We start from the raw sequence: 9,421 nt of genomic DNA on the forward strand, positions 1-9,421 counted from the left end.
AAGCAGTGTTTTAAAATTTTTTTTTTTTTTTTTTTTGAGATGGAGTTTCGCTCTTGTTGCCCAGGCTGGAGTGCAATGGTGCCATCTTGGCTCATTGCAACCTCCACCTCCCAGGTTCAAGGGATTCTCCTGCCTCAGCCTCCCAAGTAGCTGGGATTACAGGTACCCGCCAGCAAGCCCGGCTAATTTTTTGTATTTTTATTAGAGACGGGGTTTCACCATGTTGGCCAGGCTGGTCTCGAACTCCTGACCTTGGATGATCCACCCCCCCATTGGCCTCCCAAAGGGCTGAGATTACAGGCATGAGCCACAGGGCCTGGCCTGTTTTAAAAATTACAATGAGATATTTTACATTTTTTTTCCTTCTACGTCTTCAAAATCCAGTGTGCATTTTATACTTACAGCACATCTCAATTAAGATGCTAAATTTTCACTGGAAATACCTGATCTGTTTTTAGATTTCATAAAATTTGCAGTTGTAAAAGGTATGACCCACATGCCTAAATTGTTCCAAATACATTTAAAAATTTTTTCCAATAACTGAATCAAGCATTAGGTTTTCCGCTCTTTTTAGTTGACAAGTAATAATTGTACACATTTGTGGGTACAGCATATTTCAATGTGCATATTTAGTGTACAATGGCCAAATCAGTGTAATTACCATATACATCACCTCCAATATTTATCATTTATTTGTGCTGCGGACATTCAAAATCCTCTCTTCTAGCTTTGTGAAAACATACAATAAATGACAGTTAACCATATTTACCCCACAGTGCTGCAGGACACCAGAACCCATTCCTTCCATCTAATATTGGTTTTTAAATTAAACTTGAATCAATATACAATTGTGATCTTCTCTTGCATTAGTCACATTTCAGGGACTTCACTGCTGCACGTGGCTTTGCATAGTGGGGATTGTTGCATGGGACAGTGGGGAGGGGTCCCGTAGGTGTGACCCTTCCCGCCCTGATCACACCCCCAACTGACTGCTAGTTCAGAGTGAGAGTGGAAAGGTGTCACAGCCAATGTCAAGCCAGGCAACACCTGCTCAGCCACTTCATTGTCTGCGTACCAAGGAGAAGCCAAAGAAGGGCAGGCCTATCTGGTCCGCAGGCACAGTCCCCAGCCCCTTTCCGTGGAGCCGCTGCCAACGTTTCCGCAGGCAGAGGCCATGTTTCCAGCTCAGACGCAAAGGCATGGGGAGGTGGCAGGCATCTGAGCTTCCTTTTCTTACTCAAAGGAATGCCCACCAGGCAGCCAGCCAGGGTGCAGCCCAGACTCTACGTGTCACTTTGGGGATTTGGGCTTTATTAGCACAAGTCAGATGCAGTGTGATGGGGGCGGTGGTAGTGGTGGGCAGGCAGTAGGGACAAAGTTCCAGGGCACGGTGGGTGAAGCATTAGCACTAGCAAACAAGGTCAAGAGAAGGGCATATCTGCTCTACCAGGGGTACAGGGAGAGTTCATAGATTTCAGAAATGTCACTTGGAACCTCACAGCACTGCCTGAGGGGAAGCATCGAAAGACACTGCCAGAACAATCCTTTTATGCCTTCTAGAACTGTGGAGAAACGTTACAACCAGCAAGGGTTTTACACTTTTATTTTTTCTTTTTAATAGAGAGATGATTTTGCCATGTTGCCCAGTCTGATCTTGAACTCTGGGCTCAAGCAATTCATCTGCCTCGACCTCCCAAAGTGCTGGGATTACAGACATGAGCCACTGTGCCTGGCCAGCTTCACGCATATTGTTACAATCTTCATGGACAAATCGAAACTCAAGTAACTTGCCCAAGGTTTTTCATCTACAAAGCTGAAATTTAAATTCAAGTCTATTTGACTCCAAAGGCTGCACTAAAGATTTAACAATAATAACATTTTTATTATTATTATTATTTTAGATGGAGTTTTGCTCTTGTTGCCCAGGCTGGAGTGCCATGGCATGATCTCGGCTCACTGCAACCTCCGCCTCCTGGGTTCAAGCGATTCTCCTGCCTCAGCCTCCTGAGTAGCTGGGATTACAGGCACCCGGCTAATTTTGTATTTTTCGTAGAGATGGGGTTTCTCCATGGTGGTCAGGCTGGTCTCGAACTCCCGACCTCAGGTGATCCACCCACCTCGGCCTCCTAAAGTGCTGGGATTACAGGCATGAGCCACCGCACCCCGCCAATAGTACCATTTTAATTAGTTATTAATAATATCTAATAATAACAGGTTATGTTTATTGAACGATGCCATGTGCCTGGCACCATGCTGGGTAGTTTATAGACTTGAACTAATTTATACTCACATTTCTGTGAAGTATGATTTCATACCCATCTTACAAATAAGGAAAACCGAGTCTCACAGAGGTCATGTAACTTGTCCAAGGTCTTGAAACTTGTAAGTAATAGAACAGATTCCAGCCTGACTTCCAAGCACACGAGCTTAGCCTTGATATACTGCCTCTTATGGGAATACTTACGGTGGCAGATGCTGCTGATGTCTCACACTGTATCTTCTTGGTCCACATCTGAGCTCACTGCAGCATCCCACCTCAAGTGCCTGCATCTCTGCTTCTCTGCCTGAAGGCTTTCTTGGGCACCTGGGTTGCTGTGGGGGACTTAGCACCTTTGGGCATGCATTAGAGTCTGAGAGCTGCTATGACAATGTTCCATAAGTGGGTTGGCTTAAAACAACAGAGATTTATTCTCTGACAGTTCTGGAGGCTAGAGGTCTGAAGGCAAGGTTGATACCTTGGTGGTTGATACCAGGAAGGCCACACTTTCTCTGAAGGCTCTCGGGGAAGGTCCTGCCTTGCCTCTTCCTGGCTCTTGGGGGTTGCTGAAAGTCCCTGGCACTCCTTGGCATGTGGCAGCATCACTCCAATCCTGCCCCCATCTTCACATGGCTGCCTTCCTGCTGTATGTCCCTGTTCTTGTGTCTCTTCTCTTCTCAAGGATACCAGTCTTATTGGGTTAATGGCTGGCTCTACTCCAGGCTGACCTCAGCCTTTTTTTTTTTCTTTTGAGACAGTCTCAGCTGTGTTGCCCAGGCTGGAGTGTAGTGGCACAATCTCGGCTCACTGCAGCTTCCACCTCCCGGGTTCAAGTGATTCTCCGGCCTCAGCCTCCTGAGTAGCTGGAATTACAGGCCCTGCCACCATGCCTGAGTAGTTTTTGTATTTTTAGTAGAGATGAGGTTTTGCCATATTGGCCAGGCTGGTCTGGAACTCCTGATCTCAAGTGATCCCCCTACCTCGGCCTTCCAAAGTGCTGGGATTACAGGCATGAGCCACTGCGCCCAGCCTGACTTCATCTTAATTAATTACACCTGCAACAACTTTATTTCCAAATAAGGTCACATTCTGAGGTTCCAGAAAGAACATGACTTTTGGGGGCACACTATTCAACCCAGTTCAGGGGGCAGGCTTCAGACGACGAGCAAGGTGAGTGGGTAGCCAAATGCTCCAGCCACCCCATCCTCTGGTGGCACAATTCCAAGGCGTGTTCCACATGAATTCCCAGAGGTTCCCCAGTGAGACTGAACCTCAGGTGCCCATAAGAGCCCTGCTCATTAATGTACCCATTATTGACTTTTCTTATTTCCCTGTCTCACTTTCCCTACTTCTTCATTTGGGCTCCCTAGGATCACCACCCAAATAAACTACCTGTCCCCAGGTTTTTTTTTTTTTTTTTCGGTGGGGGGCAGGCAATTCAAATGCATGACCTGTTTTTAAAAGTGAAAAGAGATTCTTGTCTTCTGTCCCAGTTGGTCACTTCCCTGAGCCAAAGTGAACAGTAGCCAACATGTCAGGGTGGGAGTTGTATTACAAAATCGAGGGCGATGAAGAAGCAGAAGAGGAACAAGAAGAGAACCTTGAAGCAAGTGGAGACTATAAATATTCAGGAAGACATAGTTTGATTTTTTTGGTTGATGCCTCCAGGGCTATGTTTGAATCTCAGAGTGAAGATTTGACTCCTTTTGACATGAGGATCCAGTGTATCCAAAGTGTGTACATCAGTAAGATCATAAGCAGTAAGAAAGATCATAAGCAGTAAGATTATAAGCAGTAAGAAAGATCATAAGCAGTGAGATCATAAGCAGTTAGATCATAAGCAGTGAGATCATAAACAGTTAGATCATAAACAGTGAGATCATAAACAGTGAGATCATAAACAGTGAGATCATAAGCAGTGAGGTCATAAGCAGTGAGATCATTAACAGTGAGATCATAAGCAGTGAGATCATAAGCAGTGAGATCATAAGCAGTGAGATCATAAACAGTGAGATCATAAGCAGTGAGATCATAAACAGTGAGATCATAAGCAGTGAGATCATAAGCAGTGAGATCATAAGCAGTGAGGTCATAAGCAGTGAGATCATTAACAGTGAGATCATAAGCAGTGAGATCATAAGCAGTGAGATCATTAACAGTGAGATCATAAGCAGTGAGATCATAAGCAGTGAGGTCATAAGCAGTGAGATCATAAGCAGTGAGATCATAAGCAGTGAGATCATAAGCAGTGAGATCATAAGCAGTTAGATCATAAGCAGTGAGATCATAAGCAGTGAGATCATAAACAGTGAGATCATAAGCAGTGAGATCATAAGCAGTGAGATCATTAACAGTGAGATCATAAACAGTGAGATCATAAGCAGTGAGATCATAAACAGTGAGATCATAAGCAGTGAGATCATAAGCAGTGAGGTCATAAGCAGTGAGATCATAAGCAGTGAGATCATAAGCAGTGAGATCATAAGCAGTGAGGTCATAAGCAGTGAGATCATAAGCAGTGAGATCATAAACAGTGAGATCATAAGCAGTGAGATCATAAGCAGTGAGATCATAAGCAGTGAGAGCATAAGCAGTGAGGTCATAAGCAGTGAGATCATTAACAGTGAGATCATAAGCAGTGAGATCATAAGCAGTGAGATCATAAGCAGTGAGATCATAAGCAGTGAGGTCATAAGCAGTGAGATCATAAGCAGTGAGATCATAAGCAGTGAGATCATTAACAGTGAGATCATAAGCAGTGAGATCATAAGCAGTGAGGTCATAAGCAGTAAGATCATAAGCAGTGAGATCATAAACAGTTAGATCATAAACAGTTAGATCATAAACAGTTAGATCATAAACAGTGAGATCATAAGCAGTGAGATCATAAACAGTGAGATCATAAGCAGTGAGATCATAAGCAGTGAGATCATAAACAGTTAGATCATAAACAGTTAGATCATAAACAGTTAGATCATAAGCAGTGAGATCATAAACAGTGAGATCATAAGCAGTAAGATCATAAGCAGTGAGATCATAAACAGTTAGATCATAAACAGTTAGATCATAAACAGTTAGATCATAAGCAGTGAGATCATAAACAGTGAGATCATAAGCAGTGAGATCATAAGCAGTGAGATCATAAACAGTTAGATCATAAACAGTTAGATCATAAACAGTTAGATCATAAGCAGTGAGATCATAAACAGTGAGATCATAAGCAGTAAGATCATAAGCAGTGAGATCATAAACAGTTAGATCATAAACAGTTAGATCATAAACAGTTAGATCATAAGCAGTGAGATCATAAACAGTGAGATCATAAGCAGTAAGATCATAAGCAGTGAGATCATAAACAGTTAGATCATAAACAGTGAGATCATAAGCAGTGAGATCATAAGCAGTGAGGTCATAAACAGTGAGATCATAAACAGTTAGATCATAAACAGTGAGATCATAAGCAGTGAGATCATAAGCAGTGAGATCATAAGCAGTGAGATCATAAGCAGTGAGATCATAAACAGTGAGATCATAAGCAGTGAGATCATAAGCAGTGAGGTCATAAACAGTGAGATCATAAACAGTGAGATCATAAGCAGTGAGATCATAAGCAGTGAGATCATAAACAGTTAGATCATAAACAGTGAGATCATAAGCAGTGAGATCATAAACAGTGAGATCATAAACAGTTAGATCATAAACAGTTAGATCATAAACAGTGAGATCATAAGCAGTGAGATCATAAACAGTTAGATCATAAACAGTTAGATCATAAACAGTGAGATCATAAGCAGTGAGATCATAAACAGTTAGATCATAAACAGTTAGATCATAAACAGTTAGATCATAAACAGTGAGATCATAAGCAGTGAGATCATAAACAGTGAGATCATAAGCAGTGAGATCATAAGCAGTGAGATCATAAACAGTGAGATCATTAACAGTGAGATCATAAACAGTGAGATCATAAACAGTGAGATCATAAGCAGTGAGATCATAAGCAGTGAGATCATAAACAATAAGATCATAAACAGATCATAAACACTTAGATCATAAGCAGTGAGATCATAAACAGTGAGATCATAAACAGTGAGATCATAAGCAGTGAGATCATAAACAGTAAGATCATAAACAGTAAGATCATAAACAGATCATAAACACTTAGATCATAAGCAGTGAGATCATAAATAGTGAGATCATAAGCAGTGAGATCATAAACAGATCGTAAGCAGTGAGATCACAAGCAGTGATCGAGATCTCTTGGCAGTGGTGTTCTATGGTACCGAGAAAGACAAAAATTCAGTGAATTTTTAAAAGTTTACATCTTACAGGAGTTGGATAATCCAAGTGCAAAACAAATTCTAGAGCTTGACCAGTTTAAGGGGCAGCAGGGACAAAAATGTTTCCAAGACCTGATGGGCCACAGATCTGACTACCCGCTCAGTGAAGTGCTGTGCATCTGTGCCAGCCTCTTTAGTGATGTCCAATTCAAGGTAAGTCATACGAGGATCATGCTGTTCACCAGTGAAGACAACCCCCGTGGCAATGACAGTGCTAAAACCAGCCAGGCCAAGACTGAGGCCGGTGATCTCTGAGATACAGGCATCTTCCTTGACTTGATGCACCTGAAGAAACCTGGGGGCTTTGACATATCCTTGTTCCATAGAGATACCATCAACATAGCGGAGGATGAGGACCTCAGGGTTCGCTTTGAGGAATCCAGCAATCTAGAAGACCTGTTGCAGAAGCTTTGCGCCAAGGAGATCAGGAAGCAAGCACTCAGCAGGTTAAAGCTGAAGCTCAACAAAGATATAGTGATCTCTGTGGGCATTTGTAGTCTGGTCCAGAAGGCTCTCAAGCCTCCTCCAATAAAGCTCCATCAGGAAACAAATGAACTAGTGAAAACCAAGACCCTGGCTGGGTGCGTTGGCTCACGCCTGTAATCCCAGCACTTTGGGAGGCCGAGGCGGGCGGATCACCTGAGGTTGGGAGTTCGAGACCAGCCTGACCGACATGGAGAAACTCCGTCTTTACTAAAAAAAAAATACAAAATTAGCCAGTCGTGGTGGTGCATGCCTGTAGTCCCAGCTACTCGAGAGGCTGAGGCAGGAGAATCGCTTGAACCCGGGAGGTGGAGGTTGCGGTGAGCCAAGATTGTGCATTGTACTCCAGCCTGGGCAAGAAGAGTGAAACTCTGTCCGCCCCCACCAAAAAAAAGAAAAAAAACAAAGACCCAGACATTTAACACAAATACATGCAGTTTGCTTCTGCCTAGTGATACCAAGAGGTCTCAGATCTGTGGAAGTCATCAGATTATACCGGAAAAAGAGGAAACAGAAGAGCTAAAATGATTTAACGATCCAGGTTTGATGCTCATGGGTTTTAAACCCTTGCTAATGCTGAAGAAGCACCATTACCTGAGGCCCTCCCTGTTCATGTACCCTGAGGAGTCGCTGATGATTGGGAGCTCAATCCTGTTCAGCACTCTGCTCATCAAGTGTCTGGAGAAGGAGGTCATAGCATTGTGCAGATACACACCCCACAGGAACATTCCCCCTTATTTTGTGGCTTTGGTGCCACAGGAAGAGGAGTTGGATGACCAGAAAATTCAGGTGACTCCTCCAGGTTTCCAGCTGGTCTTTTTAACCTTTACTGATGATAAAATGAAGGTGCCATTTTATTTATTTATTTATTTATTTATTTATTTATTTATTTATTTATTTTTGAGCTGGAGTTTCACTCTTGTTGCCCAGGCTGGAGTGCAATGGAGCGATCTCAGCTCACTGCAACCTCTGCCTTCCAGGTTCAAGCAATACTCCTGCCTCAGCCTCCCAAGTAGCTGGGATTACAGATGCCTGCCACCATGCCCAGCTAATTTTTTGTATTTTTAGTAGAGACGGGGTTTCACCATGTTGGCCAGGCTGGTCTTGAACTCCTGACCTCAGGTGATCTGCCCGCCTCGGCCTCCCAAAGTTCTGGGATTATAGGCATGAGCCACAGCGCCCGGCAAAGATGCCCTTTACTGAAAAGGTCAAGGTCATGGCAACTCCAGAGCAGATGGACAAGATGAAGGCTATCATTCAGAAGCTCTGCTTCATATACAGAAGTGACAGCTTTGAGAATCCTGTGCTTCAGCAGCACTTCAGGAACCTGGAGGCCTTGGCCTTGGATTTGATGGAGCCTGAACAAGCAGTAGATGTGACATTGCCCAGGGTTGAAGCAATGAATAAAAGACTGGGATCCCTGCTGGATGAGTTTAAAGAGCTTGTTTACCTGCCAGATTACAATCCTGAAGGGAAAGTTACCAAGAGAAAGCACGATAACGAAGGTTCTGGGAGCAAAAGCCCAAGATGGAGTATTGAGAAGAGAAGCTGAGGACCCACATCAGCAAGGGCACGCTGGGCAAATTCACTGTGCCCATGCTGAAAGAGGCCTGCCGGGTGGACGGGCTGAAGAGTGCACTAAAGAAGCAGGAGCTGCTGGAAGCCCTCACCACGCACTTCCAGGACTGACCAGAGGCCACGTGTGCAGCCGCCCTTCCACACGGTGCCCAGGCTGCCTGGCCTTGTTCTCAGCCAGTTAAAATGTGTTTCTTCTGAGCTAGGAAGAGCCTGCCCAACAGAAGTCGAAGGACTTTAAGTTTTTGAGGCTTTCTGTTGCCATGGTGATGGTGTAGCCCTCCCACTTTGCTGTTCCTTACTTTACTGCCTGAATAAAGATCCTTAAGTTTGTACTATTAAAAAAAAAAAAAGAGTTAAAAGAAAATGAGCCTCAGGCCTTTTGTCTGTTCAGTTAAAAGAAAATGAGCCTCAGGCGTTTTGTCTGTTCAGTATGCCTTATCACAGGCAGCCAGGAGGCTTTTCTAGGGTCCTGTAATGATGGTTTTTGCTCCACGTTGGTTTAAGCAGGTTTCTGGGGGCCCACAACACCTTGGATAAGTAGGTGGGAGCCTGCTAGGGGGGCTGGGTTTGGAAAGTGGGATATATGTCTATAGCTGGTGCTAGGCCTGTGGCTTTATGTAGAATGACTTTGCTAACTTGTGTCATCGAGGTTGATGATTTTATCAGTTATTCCCAAGAAATAGTATAAACGTCAAGAAATGTTTCTCAAACCAAGGGAATCCAATATGATAGCAACTGAGGGAAGATCTAGGGAAGGTGGAAC

At 43.7% G+C, this 9,421-nt stretch overlaps 1 pseudogene; it reads left to right on the forward strand.

Moving 5' to 3' along the window:
* Positions 1-3,735: 3,735 nt before the first annotated feature.
* LOC129462764 (X-ray repair cross-complementing protein 6-like) lies at positions 3,736-8,970 on the forward strand (annotated as a pseudogene).
* Positions 8,971-9,421: the final 451 nt, after the last annotated feature.

This window comes from Symphalangus syndactylus, chromosome 2, assembly GCF_028878055.3.
Source record: "Symphalangus syndactylus isolate Jambi chromosome 2, NHGRI_mSymSyn1-v2.1_pri, whole genome shotgun sequence".
Lineage (NCBI taxonomy): Eukaryota > Metazoa > Chordata > Mammalia > Primates > Hylobatidae > Symphalangus > Symphalangus syndactylus.